Here is a 17,377-nt window from a genome sequence, read left to right as displayed (position 1 = left end):
CCCCCCTCCTCCCTCCTCTCTCTCCTTCTCCCTCCCTCTCCTCTCCCTCCCCCTCCCTCTCCTCCCTCCCTCCCTCTCCTCCCTTCCTCCTCCCCCTCTCTCTCCCCTCCTCCCTCCCTCCCCTCTCTCTCCCCCTCCTCCCTCCTTCCCCTCTCTCTCCCCTCCCTCCTCTCCTCCCCTCTCCCTCCTCTCCCCCTCCCCCTCTCTCTCCCTCTCCCCCTCTCCTCTCCCCTCCCCCCCCTCCCCTCCCCCCCCCCCTCTCCTCTCTCCCTCTCCCCTCTCTCTCCTTTCCCTCTCCTCCCTCTCTCCTCTCCCCTCTCCTCCCTCCCTCTCCCTCTCTCCCTCTCCCTCTCTCCTCCCCTCTCTCTCCTCCTCTCTCTCTCCCCTCCTCTCCCTCCTCCCTCCCCCCCCTCTCTCTCTTCTCCCCTCTCCTCCTCCCCTCCCCCTCTCTCTCTCCCCTCCTCCTCTCCCTCCTCTCCTCTCTCTCTCTCCCCCTCTCTCTCCCTCTCCCTCTCCTCTCTCTCCTCCCTCCCTCCCTCTCCCTCTCCCCTCCCCCCTCCCTCCCTCCCCCCCCACTCCCCCCCCCTCCCCCTTCTCTCTCCCCTTCTCTCTCTCCTCCCTCTCCTCCCCTCTCCTCTCCTCTCCCTCCTCCTCTTCCTCTCTCTCCTCCCTCTCTCTCTCTCTCCTCTCCCTCCTCTCCTCCCTCCCCCTCTCTCTCCTTCTCCCTCTCTCCTCCTCCTCTCCCTCCCTCTCTCCCCTCTTCTCCCTCCCGACTCTCTCCCTCCCCTCTCCTTCTCTCCTTCTCACTCCCTACTTCTTTCACTCCCCATTCTCTCCTTCTCCTCTCGACTCTCCTACTTCTTCTCATCCCCCTCTCTCTCCTTCTCCTTCTCCCTACCTTCTCTCACTCCCCTCTCTCTCCTTCTCACTCCCTACTTCTTCACTCCCCTCTTCTCCTTCTCACTCCCGACTTCTTCACCTCCCCCCTCTCTCTCCTTCTCACTCCCTACTTCTTCACTCCCCCTCCTCTCTCCTTCTCACTCCCGACTTCTCCACTCTATCCCCTCTCCTTCCTCTCACTCTCCTCCTTTCTCACATCCCCCTCTCTCTCCTTCTCACTCCCTACTTCTTCACTCCCCCTCTCTCTCCTTCTCCCCCCTCCCCACTCCCCTCTTTTCTCCTCTCCCCTGACTCTCCACTCCTCCTCCTCCTTCTCACTCCTAAATTCTCCCCTACTCCTCTTCATCCCCTCTCTCTCCTCTCACTCCCTACTTCTTCACTTCTCCCCCCTCTCTCTCCTTCTCACTCCCTACTTCTCACTCCCCCTCTCTCTCCTTCTCACTCCCTTCCTTCTCACTCCCCTCTCTCTCCTTCTCACTCCCTACTTCTCCACTCCCCCTTCTCTCCCTCCTCAACTCCCTATATCTTCACTCCCCTCTCTCTCCTTCTCACTCCCGTACTTCTTCACTCCCCCTCCTCTCTCCTTCTCACTCCCCTACTTCTTCACTCCCCCTCTCTCTCTTCTTCCGACTCTACTTCTTCTCTCCCCCTTTTCTCTCCTTCTCACTCCCTACTTCTCCACTCCCCCTCTCTCTCCTTCTCACTCCCCTAACTTCTCTCACTCCCCCCTCTCTCTCCTTCTCACTCCCTACTTCTTCACTTCCCCCTCTCTCACATCCTTTCTCACTCCCGACCTCTCCACTCCCCTCTCGCTCTCCTTCTCACTCCCTACTTCTTTCACTCCCCCCTCTCTACTCTCTCCTTCTCACTCCCGACTTCTTCACTCCCCCTCTCTCTCTTCTCACTCCCCTACTTCTTCAACTACCCCCTCTCTCCTCCTTCTCACTCCCCTACTTCTCCACTCCCCCTCTCTCTCCTTCTCACTCTCCCGACCTTCTCCACTCCCCCCTCTCTCTCCTTCTCACTCCCTACTTCTTCCACTCCCCCCTCTCTCTCCTTCTCACCTCCCTACTTCTTTCACTCCCCCTCTCTCTCCTTCTCACTCCCGACTTCTTCACTCCCCCTCTCATCTCTTCTCACTCCCGACTCTCCCATCCTCACTCCCCCTCTCTCTCCTTCTCACTCCTAACCTCTCACACTCCCCCATCCCATCCTCTCTCTCCTTCTCATCTCCTCCCTACTTCTCACTCCCTCTTTCCTTCTCACTCCCGACTTCTTCACTCCCCCTCTCTCTCTTCTCACTCCCTACTTCTCCACTCCCCCTCTCTCTCCTTCTCACTCCCGACTTCTTCCACTCCCCCTCTCTCTCCTTCTCACTCCCTACTTCTTCACTCCCCCTCTCTCTCCTTCTCACTCCCGACTCCCTCTTCACACTCCCCCTCTCTCTCCTTCTCACTCCCTACTTCTTCACTCCCCCTCTCTCTCCTTCTCACTCCCTACTTCTTCACTCCCCCTCTCTCTCCTTCTCACTCCCTACTTCTTCACTCCCCTCTCTCTCCTTCTCACTCCCTACTTCTTCACTCCCCTCTCTCTCCTTCTCACTCCCTACTCTCCACTCCCCTCTCTCTCCTTCTCACTCCCGACTTCTCCACTCCCCCTCTCTCTCCTTCTCACTCCCTACTTCTCACTCCCCCTCTCTCTCCCTTCTCACTCCCTACTTCTCCACTCCCCCTCTCTCTCCTTCTCACTCCCTACTTCTTCACTCCCCCTCTCTCTCCTCCTTCTCACTCCCTCTTCTTCACTCCCCTCTCTCTCCTTCTCACTCCCTACTTCTCCACTCCCCCTCTCTCTCCTTCTCACTCCCTACTTCTTCACTCCCCTCTCTCTCCTTCTCACTCCCTACTTCTCCACTCCCCCTCTCTCTCCTTCTCACTCCCTACTTCTCCACTCCCCCTCTCTCTCCTTCTCACTCCCGACTTCTCCACTCCCCCTCTCTCTCCTTCTCACTCCCTACTTCTTCACTCCCCCTCTCTCTCTTTTCTCACCATCTCTCCCTCCCTTTCTCTCCTTCTCACCCCTACTTCTCCACTCCCCCTCTCTCACTTCTCACTCCCGACTTCTCCACTCCCCTCTCTCTCTCCTTCTCACTCCCGACTTCTCCACTCCCCCTCTCTCTCCTTCTCACTCCCTACTTCTTCCTCCCCCTCTCTCTCCTTCTCACTCCCTACTTCTTCACTCCCCCTCTCTCTCCTTCTCACTCCCTACTTCTTCACTCCCCCTCTCTCTCCTTCTCACTCCCTACTTCTTCACTCCCCCTCTCTCTCCTTCTCACTCCCTACTTCTTCACTCCCCCTCTCTCTCCTTCTCACTCCCTACTTCTCCACTCCCCCTCTCTCTCCTTCTCACTCCCGTACTTCTCCACTCCCCTCTCTCTCCTTCTCACTCCCTTCCTCTCCACTCCCCCTCTCTCTACTTCTCACTCCCCTGACTTCTCCACTCCCCTCTCTCTTCTCCTTCTCACTCATGACTTCTCCACTCCCCCTCTCTCTCTACTTCTCACTCCCGACTTCTCCACTCCCCCCTCTCTCTCTCTTCTCACTCCTGACTTCTCCACTCCCCCTCTCTCTCTCCTTCTCACTCCTGACTTCTCCACTCCCCCTCTCTCTCCTTCTCACTCCCGACTTCTCCACTCCCCCTCTCTCTCTTTCACTCCCGTTCTCCACTCCCCACTTCTCCTCATTCTCCTCCCCTCTTCTCTCCTTCTCTTCTCCCTCTCTCTCCACTTCCCTCTCTCTCCCTCTCACTCTCCCTTCTCCACTCCCCTCTCTCTCCTTCTCACTCCTGACTTCTCCACTCCTCCTCTCTCTCCTTTCCTATTCAAGACTTCTCCAATCCCCCTTTGTCTCCTTCCCACTCCTGACTTCACCAATTCCCTCTCTCTCTTTTCTTTCCTGACTTCTCCACTCCCCTTTCGCTCTTTTCCACTCCTGACTTATCCACTCCCAATCTCTCTCCTTCGCTGAACTCTCCACTTCTCTCTCCCTTCCTTTCTCCACTCCCCTTTCTCTTTCACTGATCCACTCCCCCTCTCTCTCCTTCTCACTCCCGAATTTTTCCACTCCCCCTCTCTCTTCCTTCCCACTCCCGACTTCTCCATTCCCTCTCTCTCCCCTTCCCTGAGTTCTCATCTCCCCTCTCTCTCCTTCCCACTCCTGACTTCTCCACGCCTTCTCTCTCTCCTACTTCTCTCTTTAGAAAGCGAGTGATTTTGTAAATAATAATATAATTGTCACCTTGTTTATATAACAATGTTTTGTTAAATGTTTTTGAAGAGGGCTAAAATAAGTTTGTGTCCAATACACTTCACATACAATAAGAAAAATATCAAATCATCTAAAGGTCATTCAGATGTATGTCTCACAAGTTTTTCAAGATATCTTCAGCATTGTGGGAGCAAACTGGTAGGAGACTTATTATAAGTTAATGTAAAAGTGCGCACATCAGAGGAAAAATAAAACAATATACAGCGGCTATTCTGTCTGGATGTTATTCGATTTCAATAATCAAATCTTGAAATTATTTATTTCAATAAGAGTTAACTCCCCTACAACGAATATTCGACATTTTGTTCCAATATTTCTGACTTCTCTTCAAGGTCAAAATATCGTTTTGATCTGCTTTAGCTAGAATATCTGAAATACACGTAAACGATGTACAATTAGTGTATATATATCTTATGTCGTTTTGCCATTGATCAAAAGTCAAAGACTGGTACACAATGTACCAATTTCAGGGGCGTAGGAAGCCCCCACTCCCCGTCCCCGAGTGGGGGTAGAGGGTCCCACATACACCCCCCAAACCTCCGAAACAATATTTTTCTTAACCATTATGACCCATTGATCACAAATCAAAATGTTAACATTGCATAAGTTGGGATGAACTTCCGGTTATGATATCATCAAGATGGCCGCCATCTCGAATTTCACTAAATATCAAAAATAGTCATTTTTCAATCGAGGTAGACAAATAAGGTATCAAAATGACCACAAAAGAATAACAAATATATATCAGGATCAAAGATTTTTACGACGGAAATGAAAAAATTGGATTTTAAGTTCAAAAATGGTGATTTTTCAGCAAATTTTTCATATTTGGCTTGATGCTGCAAAAATGTTTTCCAACAGCAAAATATTATTTCTAATCAGTTTTTGATCACTAATCAATCAGTTTAAACAATAACAACAACAAACACCAATGTCAACATTGTGTAAGTTCCGGCTATGGCGTCATCGAAATGGCCGCCATCTCGAATTTCACTAAAAAGTGAAAAATAGTCATAGCATGGACATTTTTCAACTAAAGTAGACAAATGAGGTATCAAAACGACCGCAATTGAATAACAAATACATATCAGGACCAAACAATCCAATATATATATAGTGATTTGTACGCAGGAAATGAAAAATAAGATTTTAAGCTCAAAGATGGTGATTTTCAGCAAATTTTTAGCTCTTCTGCCCGAAGGGCAAGTGAGCTTATGCTATGGTGCAGCGTCCGTCGTCCGTCCGTCGTCCGTCCGTCGTCGTCCGTCCGTCGTCCGTCCGTCGTCCGGCCGTCCTTCCGTCCGGCCGTCCGGCGTCAACTTTTCCGTTTAAATAACTTCTAAACTTGGAGACCTAGAGTCCTGAAATTTGAGTTAAAGCGTGCTTGGATGAAGGGCTACCAAGTTTGTTCAAATGAATGACCTTGACCTTCATTCAAGGTCGCAGGGGTCAACTAGGTGAAAATCTTCAAACGACTTCTTAGTAACCAAGAGACCTAGAGACTTGATATTTGGCATGTGACATGCTGGTATACAAGGCTACCAAGTTTGTTCAAATGAATGACCTTGACCTTCATTCAAGGTCACAGGGGTCAAAAAGGCTAAAATATTTAAACGACTTCTTCTTAATAACCAAACAGCCTAGGGACCAGATATTGGGCCTGTGGCATGCTGGAATCAAGGGCTACCAAGTTTGTTCAAATGAATGACGTTGACCTTCATTAAAGGTCACAGGGTTCAAATGGGCTAAAATCTTTAAACGACTTCTTTTTAATAACCAAGAAGGCTAGAAACCTGATATTGGGCATGGGACATGTTGGGAAGAAGCGCTACAAAGTTTGTTCAAATGAATGACCTTGACTTCGATTCAAGGTCACAGGGGGTCAAATAGGCTAAAATCTTTAAACGACTTCTTCTTTATACTCAAACAGTCTAGAGACCTGATATTCGGCATGTGACATGTTGAGATGAAGCTCTTCAAAGTTTGTTCAAAAGAATGACCTTGACTTTCATTCAAGGTCTCAGGGGTCAAATAGGCTAAAATATTTAGATGACTTCTTCTTAATAACCAAGAGGCCTAGGGACCTTATATTAGGCCTGTGACATACTGGGATAGAGGGCTACCAAGTTTGTTCAAATGAATGACCTTAACCTTCATTCAAGGTCACAGGGGTCAAATAGGCTAAAATCTTTAAAAGACTTCTTCTTAAAAACCAAAAGGTATAGGGACCTGATATTAGGCCTGTGGCATGCTGGGATCAAGGGCTACCAAGTTTGTTCAAAAGAATTACCTTGAACTTCATTCAAGGTCACAGGGGTCAAATAGGCTAAAATCTTTAAACGACCTCTTTTTAATAACCAAGAGGCAAAGGGGCCTCTAATGTGTTTAGGATGATATATATTCTTATTTACTCTATTTGTTAAGTATGAACCATGCATGATTACCAGATTGCAGGTGAGTGATTCGGGCCCATTGGGCCCTTGTTCATATTTTGCTTGACGCAGCGAAAATGTTTCCCAACAACAAATTACTATTCGTAATAAGTTATTCAATGTCTTATCAATTAGTAAAAACAACAACAAATACAAAAATATATAGAAATGCAAAAGATAATTATTGTTATACCCTAATTAGGTTTACAAAACACCACCAGGTGCGTATAATGGGCATTTTCTATTTTTCGAAGTTAAAACCGGTGACACTACAGTTTCCTAGTGTATTATAATTTCCTTAAATAGATCTATAAGTTGAAAAAAAATAATGTAAAGTTGACAGAATATTTAGGTGGCCAGAACGTTTGTGTCTTTGAAAATGAGCACATTCATTGTTTAGTCAGATGGTAACTACAGTGTCACATATTTCTTTCACTAGTTGTTCTTAATGGTGACCATTATCATTGTGCGTGCTTTCTCTATCAACTGAAGAGACTCGGCATGTCTGGTAGCTGGCAGTCCAAATAAAAGTAATAAAGATATCAGTGTCAAATTCGGGATCTCCCACATATTCTAACATATATTTATATGCTGTTTCAGATTTATCCGGAATAATGGAAATTACACCAGATCCACATTCTTCGAATGGTGGAATATATTCTCCTTAATACATAGCTTCATAATTCGTACGAAGTACCATTCATCAATCCTGTGGACTCTCGTACGAACATAAATGACACAGGTGATATCAACGAGGTCATTAATGAGGCCATAAATGTTAATTGTTTTTCATTGGTCTGACTTTTCCCACTCTCTTGACGGTGCTGGTTGTGTCACATATGATGTTTGCATAATTAGACCATTGAAGACTCTCAAAAAAAAGTTTTCTACAATGTTTTTCAGACTTGGCAAATAGTGGAACTTCACTGCAGACCTCATTTATGACCACAAAGAATCCACCTGTGTCATCTATGGTCACTGAGGGTTCACACGAATGAGGAATTGTGCTTCATACGAATTTAGGAGAACCAGCTCAACCCTTCGCAGAATGTGGATCTGGTGTATTTTCCATCATGCCGGTGAAGTCAGGAACATCATACACGATATCTGAATCACTAGATTGGAAACAGGAAGAGCTCCCACATCCCTGCAACCGATGTTTCTTATGTTAAATCTGGCAATGGACGGTCGACAAGTTAGAACCACGATGGTAACCCGGTAATGCAATGTCACATTAGTTCATCGCCATCGAAGACAAAGACCTAGTGAAATAAATATGTGACACTGTAGTAACCATTTGACATTTCCTTACGTTATACACAAGAAATATCAATGGATGTGCTCATTCTAAAAGACGCAATTACGTTTCGGAGATTGTCATGGTATTTACGGAATGACAGGCTTACCTCAGTTTTAATTTGATACCATAGAGCTATTAGTTGGCGTTTTGCTGTAATAATTTCAAACATGAAAATGGATTATTTTGAAGCCCCACTTAGATATTCAGCCAACTTTAAATTCAAATTTGTTAAGATCTAAATCGTTAATGTTATATTCAGGAAATTCTAAGACACTAGGAACTGAAGTGTCGGCGGTTTGGAAAAAATAACAATCATATGCCCTGTGAACATATCTGATGATATTTTGTAAACCAAATGATGGTATAACAAAAAATTCTCTTTTCTTTTTGTTGTTGTATAAACTGATTGACAAGAGATCAAATAACTGATTATGAATAATGATTTGTTGGTGGGAAGCATTTTAGCAGCGTCAAGCCAAATATGAAAAAATTGCTGGAAAATCACTATTTTTGAGCTTAAAATCTTATTTTTCATTTTCTGCGTACAAATAACTACATATATTGGATTTTCGCATTTTCTAAAACATTCAAGCACGTAATGTTCAAACCTTCAATAATAAAAATTCAATACATGGATTATATTAAAATGTCCATCAAGTGATTCTGCTATTTCAAAAATGTCTCTTAAGATTAATTTGTTTATATGTCTTATATTTTTATATTATTTCGAGTTACACAAAAATGTGCTGATGGTGTGAAGCCAGCCGGTATGTTCAGATCGAGCAGGGTTGCATAATGATGTGACGACATACAAAATTAACATTTCTAAATGCAGGTAACTATAAATCGAAAAATCACCATGTTAAGAATTCTTTAAAATCATCAAATACATCGTAAAATTTATCTCAGCCATTCTAATTCGTATCATTTTTCCCGGGGGAGACCCCCGGACCCCCAAAACACCAATGTGGCCAATTTGTGTACTTAATAATTTCTCGTTAGCGACGCCACTGTCTATAGATGTGTACAAAAATTATATGTTTAAGCATTGATGTCACTATTTTCTAACTTTAAGAAATTTTGTTTCATAACCCGATAAGTTAAAAAAATAGGTGCATTAATGGTTATCATTAATTTTTCAGACTATTTGATAATAAAAGATACGTTTAAACGTACGATTCAATTGATATATGAAGTCATGATAACGTCGGGTTTTCGTGCCATTCTCGGATATATTTTTTTCATAGCAGTATGAAGTAAAAGTATCTGCCAATCAGAAAGCCAAATTTATTATGAAGCAAATAAAAAAAATATGTATAATGATATATTAAAAAAGTAATGTGAAAAAAGTATGTAAATCATATATGGTTGTGTGTTGAATTATTCTCCACCCATGCGCGTAGCTGAAGGGCGTTGGATGTGTAGATACTTTTTTGAAGCGAGCGCCGCAGGCGCTAGATGAAGGTTGGATGGGGGAACGGTGGAGTCTCCACTTGGAAAAAAAATGAAAATCTAGATTTCAAATGGTGCCATTTGATCGCTTTTGGCAGTTTTTGCGTGATCTACCATTATGCAAAAAAGCCTACATCACAGGGTCGAGTGTTCATCTTATGTCCAAATTTGAAGATGAGTCCAGAGAGACGAAAAAGAAAGGAATGAAGAAGGTAACATACACAATGATGGACAGTAGGTACAATTCTTACGCCCTATCTGCTTTTGGCAACAAGTTGAGAATTGAGTATGTGAGGAGGATTTTGCATTCTTTCTCCTGACCGAGACACTTTTCACTGCAATGTCACCGGTTTTAGTTGTGAAATATTTCCCCATACTTGATATAGGATATTTCTTGTTTCATGATGAATACCAGTTACAATCATCTCGTGAGGTTGAAACTTCGTACTGGTGAAAAATATCAAAGTTTCCACCTCACGGGATGAAATATAATTGTTATTCATCATGAAACAATGAACATTCTATTTATTACATTTTTCCCCGCTTCTATTTACAGAAGACCATAACTGCTAGTTCCGCCAAAGTTGATTACCCTTGCGATTAATTAAGGAATATTTTTATTTCGTTGAGGTTATGAGGGTATAATGATAAAGGAGCACGTGTAAATTATGTAACCTCAACAAAATGAAAAGATAATCCTTATATTTACAGTTTTTCACGTAAATGAATATAATTTTTTTCTCGCGGCAGTTGCATATTTTTTATTGAAATAACCATATTTTGTTCTCTCCCGTCATCGTCAACGAATTCGATTGAACAGCTGATTGGAATCGAGCCATTCATATGTTCCCACCAAAAGTGGGGTCATGACCCCACGTTGCTACGCCGTAACAAAAGAATCGCCGTACGTGTTGTGCCATTATTATACACTGACAATGATAATACTAGAAAGCATGGTTATTGAGTCCATGTCAGTGCAAACTGTAAATATTACGTCGTATATGTGTGAGCGTAACGTCATATTTCTACACAAAAATATGACGTCATTATTGCGCACAATCTAATGAGATAACAATCAAAATGATATTTTCACTGTCAATGCTGCATTCCGATTGGTCAAAAGCGAGTGAAAATATCAATCAATTTTGATATTTTCACCTGAGTGAAGTATATTGCTTTTATGTTCACCGCAAAACCTTATCATTCATTGCGAAAAATGTAACATTAAAACGCCTGTGCGAGATTGTTGGGAAGAACTATATATACATCGTGTTGAATGGTTTCGTGTGAATAAAAAAGAACATACTGATGTATAGAACATGTCTATTGAACTGAGGTATAGAACATGTCTAGCGAACTGAAGTATAGAAGATATTGAAATGAGGTATAGAACATGTCTATTGAACTGAGGTATAGAACATGTCTAGTAACTGAAGTATAGATCATATTGAAATGAGGTATAGAACATGTCTAGTGAACTGAAGTATAGATCATATTGAAATGAGGTATAGAACATGTCTAGTGAACTGAAGTATAGAACATGTCTATTGAACTGAGGTATAGAACATGTCTAGCGAACTGAAGTATAGAACATATTAAAATGAGGTATAGAACATGTCTAGTGAACTGAAGTAAAGAACATATTGAACTGAGGTATAGAACATGTCTAGTGAACTGAAGTATAGAACATATTGAACTGAGGTATAGAACATGTCTAGTGAACTGAGATATAAAATATGTCTAGTGAGCTAAAGTATAGAATATATTGAACTGAGGCATATAACATGTCTAGTGATCTGAGGTATAGAACATGTCTAGTGAACTGAGGTATAGAGCATGTCTAGTGAACTGAGGTATAGAAAATAGTGAACTAAGGTATGGAGCATGTCTAGTGAACTAAGGTATAGAACATATCTATTGGACTGATGTATGTAACATGTTTAGTGAACTGAGGCATATAACATGTCTATTGAATTGAGGTATAAAACATGTTTAGTGAACTGGGATATAGAACATTTCTGGTGAACTGAAGTATAGAACATATTGAACTGAGATATAGAACATGTCTAGTGAACTGAGGAATCGAACATGTCTAGTGAACTGAGGTTTGGAACACGTCTAGTGAACTTAGGTATAGAACATGTCTAGTGAAATGAGGTATAGAACATGTCAAGTGAACTGAAGTAGAAAACATATTGAACTGAGGTATAGAACATGTCTAGTGAACTGAGGTATAGAACATGTCTACTGAACTGAGATAATGAGATATAGAACATGTCTAGTGAACTGAGGAATCGAACATATCTAGTGAACTGAGGTTTGGAACACGTCTAGTGAACTTAGGTATAGAATATGTCTAGTGAAATGAGGTATAGAACATGTCTAGTGAACTAAGATATAGCACATGTCTAGTGAACTGAGGTATAGAACATGAATAGTGAACTGAGGTATAGAACATGTCTAGTGAACTGAGGAATCAAACATGTCTAGTGAACTGAGGTATAGAACATGTCCAGTGGACTGAGGTATAGAACATGTCTAGTGAACTGAGGTATAGAACATGTCTAGTGAACTGAGGTATAGAACATGTCTAGTGAACTGAGGTATAGAACATGTCTATTGAACTGAGGTATAGAACATGTCTAGTAACTGAAGTATAGATCATATTGAAATGAGGTATATAACATGTCTAGTAACTGAAGTATAGAACATATTGAACTGAGGTATAGAACATGTCTAGTGAACTGAAGTATAGATCATATTGAAATGAGGTATAGAACATGTCTAGTGAACTGAAGTATAGATCATATTGAAATGAGGTATAGAACATGTCTAGTGAACTGAAGTATAGAACATGTCTAGTAAACTGAAGTAAAGAACATATTGAACTGAGGTATAGAACATGTCTAGTGAGCTAAAGTATAGAATATATTGAACTGAGGCATATAACATGTCTAGTGATCTGAGGTATAGAACATGTCTAGTGAACTGAGGTATAGAGCATGTCTAGTGAACTGAGGTATAGAAAATAGTGAACTAAGGTATGGAGCATGTCTAGTGAACTAAGGTATAGAACATATCTATTGGACTGATGTATATAACATGTCTAGTGAACTGAGGTATAGAACATGTCTATTGAATTGAGGTAAAAAACATGTTTAGTGAACTGGGATATAGAACATTTCTGGTGAACTAAAGTATAGAACATATTGAACTGAGATATAGAACATGTCTAGTGAACTGAGGAATCGAACATATCTAGTGAACTGAGGTTTCGGAACACGTCTATTGAACTTAGGTATAGAACATGTCTAGTGAAATGAGGTATAGAACATGTCAAGTGAACTGAAGTAGAAAACATATTGAACTGAGGTATAGAACATGTCTAGTGAACTGAGGTATAGAACATGTCTACTGAACTGAGATATAGAACATGTCTAGTGAACTGAGGAATCGAACATATCTAGTGAACTGAGGTTTGGAACACGTCTAGTGAACTTAGGTATAGAACATGTCTAGTGAAATGAGGTATAGAACATGTCTAGTGAACTAAGATATAGCACATGTCTAGTGAACTGAGGTATAGAACATGTATAGTGAACTTAAGGTATAGAACATGTCTAGTGAAATGAGGTATAGAACATGTCTAGTGAACTAAGATATAGCACATGTCTAGTGAACTGAGGTATAGAACATGTCTAGTGAACTGAGGTATAGAACATGTCTAGTGAACTGAGGTATAGAACATGTCTAGTGAACTGAGGTATAGAACATGTCTAGTGAACTGAGGTATAGAACATGTCTAGTGAACTGAGGTATAGAACATGTCTATTGAACTGAGGTATAGAACATGTCTAGCGAACTGAAGTATAGAACATGTCTAGTGAACTGAGATATAGAACATGCCAAGTGAACTGAGGTATAAACATGTCTAATGAACTGAGGTATAGAACATGTCTAGTGAATTAGGTATAGAACATGTCTAGTGAACTGGGGTATAGAACATGTCTAGTGAACTGAGGTATTTAACATATTGAACTGAGATATAGAACATGTCTAGTGAACTGAGGTATAGAATATGTCTAGTGAACTGAGGTATAAACATGTCTAATGAACTGAGGTATAGAACATGTCTAGCGAACTAAGGTATAGAACATGTCTAGTGAACTGAGGTATAGAACATGTCTAGTGAACTGAGGTATAAACATGTCTAATGAACTGAGGTATAGAACATGTCTAGTGAACTAAGGTATAGAACAAGTCTAGTGAACTGAGGTATAAACATGTCTAGTGAACTGAGGTATAGAACAAGTCTAGTGAACTGAGGTATAGAACATGTCTAGTGAACTGAGGTATAAACATGTCTGGTGAACCGAGGTATAGAACAAGTCTAATGAACTGAGGTATAGAACATGTCTAGTGAACTGAGGTATAGAACATGTCTAGTGAACTGAGGTATAGAACATGTCTAGTGAACTGAGGTATAGAACATGTCTAGTGAACTGAGGTATAGAACATGTCTAGTGAACTGAGGTATAAACATGTCTAGTGAACTGAGGTATAGAACATGTCTAGTGAACTGAGGTATAGAACATGTCTAGTGAACTGAGGTATAGAACATGTCTAGTGAACTGAGGTATAGAACAAGTCTAATGAACTGAGGTATAGAACATGTCTAGTGAACTGAGGTATAGAACATGTCTAGTGAACTGAGGTATAGAACATGTCTAGTGAACTGAGGTATAGAACATGTCTAGTGAACTGAGGTATAGAACATATCTAGTGAACTGAGGTATAGAACATGTCTAGTGAACTGAGGTAAAGAACATATCTAGAAGAACATGAAAAGATGAAGTCTTAACACACTCGCAGAGATCTAGAGATAATGTGGTCCAGCACTGGACCATACCATTTGGTCCCCTTAGTTAGTGTCTCTCAGACACTTTCATATCCCCATTAGATCACTCAACAAATGGTCCTGAAATAAGACTTCCAAAGAAAAACTGAGAGAGTATGTCTACTTTTTTTGAAGACTTCTTACAAAGTGATTGTATATCAGAACCAAACACAAGCATAGACACGACAAATCAAACACATGCAAACACACCACCACAAACACCTCATCACAACGCCACGATAAAACTTGCTCTGAGGAGTCGAATTCTTGTTTAAAACTGGCCCCACATTCCAACAAATTCATGAGAAATGATCAAGTTTTAGAAACCCTGTTAAATGCCAAGACTCATTCAGAGAAAGTTCCAAACGATAGCAAGGACAATGTGTACGTAGTTATTAAGAAAAAGAGTTAGAAGAGAATAAGAAAGATCTTCCGAATGACCGTTGTGCTTGGGACTCCAAAAAGGTAAAACAACCAACCAATCTTTCGAGTTAAGTGAATACAATTGAATTAATTCATTGTTCAAAAGATATAGTATCTAATGTTCTAGTAAACACTAAAATGTTAAACCTTTCTATGAGGCCAGTGCACCGTCCAGAGTATCAACCTTCAATTGTTATTAATGTAAACTCAAAAGTGATTACGAATAAAAAAAAAAAAAAAAAAAAAACACAACTGGAAACACACACAACAAACTAGAGTACAGAGTAGTACTACTCCATATACCAGAACCAATTTTAAAGTACCGGCAGACTGTGCTTCCTATGCTCAAACTAATGGGAAAACTCCAACATATCTGTACTTGGATTTTACAGGTGACAACATCAAACAAACGAATAAGAGACAAAAGGGAAAAAAAAGAAAACCAAAATTCAAACACAAAAGCAAACCATAACATAGCAGATGAAGTCATAGACATCATGAACATAACAGATGAAGTCATAGACATCATGATTCAATCGGGACCAGACCCACACATACCACGAATAGATCACGGAAAGGACCGACTGTCAAACATAATCCTTTACGCTGCAGAACAAATTATTGATATGGAATCAAACTGCATTGGAGACACTGGATTTAGGATAGATAGGGCTTTTAAGCTTGGTAAATGTTTTGTTACCCCAACATCTTATAAGACCAAAAAATATGTCTTTTTAGGGTCACCGGACCGACCCTTAATTTTTTTCCACTTTTCTATGAAAATTTGCTTTAAAAAAATCGGGATTTTGATCTCAGACTCCGGTTCCGGCCAGTATTTTAGAATGAAAGACGCTAAAAAAATCTTTCCGACCGACCGACCCTATTTTTTCCCCAATGTAACCCTAAACAGAAATATTTTTTGGCCTAAGAATCAGGGCGTGGTCCACAGAGAAACTTGGGGACACAGCTACTTTCTGGGACATATCAGGGCAATGCTTGAAAGAGATAATGTGGTCTATGCACTGAGCAATGACAAATGCACCGAAGGCATACTTTTCTGGGACAAAATTTCTTCTTTGCGCCAAACACTGATTAAGGAAATTATAGGGGGGTTTCTGGAAAAGACAGGGACTAATTCGATGTCCAGACAAATCATAGCAGTGGCGTAGGAAGATGAAACGTAATGGGGGGGCAAAGGTCCTCAATATTTATAACCCCCCCCCCCCCCCGCTAAAAGGAAATTAAAAATACGCAAATTGGCCAAATAAGCGTTTGATCGCCGAAGGCGCGAAATTTTGGTGTTTTAGGGGTCTGAGGGTGACCCCCGGGGGAAAATATAGTAATTTAGAATTGCTGAGATGAGCTTTACAATGTATTTTGATGATTTTGCGAGTGCCCGAAAGCGCGAGATTTTGGTGTTTGGGGGGTCCGGGGCCTTCCCCGGGAAAAATATTATGATTTAGAATAGCTTAAATGAGTTTTGATGAATTTGCGAGCGCCCCAAAGCGCTAGATTTCGGTATTTTGGGGGTCCGGGGGTCTCCCCCGGAAAAAAATTACGATTTGGAATGGCTAAGATGAGTTTTACGATGCATTTCGATGAATTTGCGAGCGCCCAAAGGCGCGAGAATTTGGTGTTATGGGGTCCGGGGGTCTCCCCGGGAAAAAAATACGATTTAGAATGGCTAAGATGAGTTTTACGATGTATTTCGATGAATTTGCGAGCGCCCAAAGGCGCGAGAATTTGGTGTTATGGGGTCCGGGGGGGTCTCCCCGGGAAAAAAAAACGATTTAGAATGGCTGAGATGAGTTTTACGATGTATTTTAATGATTATAAAGCGTTCTGAACATGGTAGTTTTTCGATTTAAAGCTACCTGCATTTAGAAATGATAATTGTGTCGTCATAACATTATGCAACCCTACTCGATCTGAATACACCGGCTTCACACCATCGGCACATTCTTGTGTAACATAAAAAATGAATAATTTTCTCGCTAAGACAAATTGATCTTTTAAGAGACATTTTTTTAAATAGTACATAGACTCTCTTGATGGACATTTTAGTCTCGTTTGTGTGTATTGAATTTTTACTATTTAAGGTTTGACATATATGCTTGAAGGTTTTAGGAAATGCGCCGCGCAGCGGAAAATTTTCTAGAATGAAGTACGAAAAATGTGCAGGAGGACCCTTTTTTCTTTCAAATAAGCATTTTTAGAAAATTTCAGTCGGCGAAAATGGGGGGGCAAAAAGACATGTTTGCCCCCCCGTCCTGGGGAACGGGGGGGGGGGCAGTTGCCCCCCCCCCCCCCTGCCCCCCGCTTCCTACGCCCCTGCATAGTCAAGGCCATCTTTGATGAGCATGGATTAGTTTTCAGCAAAGATGATCTTGAATATGCCACTAGAGTAGAAGATCTACAACTATTCTTTGACAAAAACCGTACAAAAAACGAACGATTCAGAAACTATTGGTCAAAATACCTAGAGCCCAAACTAAGTGCTCATGTCGTTGGACCCCTTCGTGAGAAAATTGTAACTTCTCTGTGGACCAACAACAATCTATTAACGATAGACTCAAACAATAGTCTAACGTGTGTGAGCTGTCTACCCAGGTAACAGTTCCAAAGTTGAAATGTTAGTGGGTCAGTGATA

This window comes from Argopecten irradians, chromosome 14, assembly GCF_041381155.1.
Source record: "Argopecten irradians isolate NY chromosome 14, Ai_NY, whole genome shotgun sequence".
In the NCBI taxonomy this organism is placed as follows: Eukaryota; Metazoa; Mollusca; class Bivalvia; order Pectinida; family Pectinidae; genus Argopecten; species Argopecten irradians.
Note: the sequence above shows the minus strand (reverse complement) of the source record.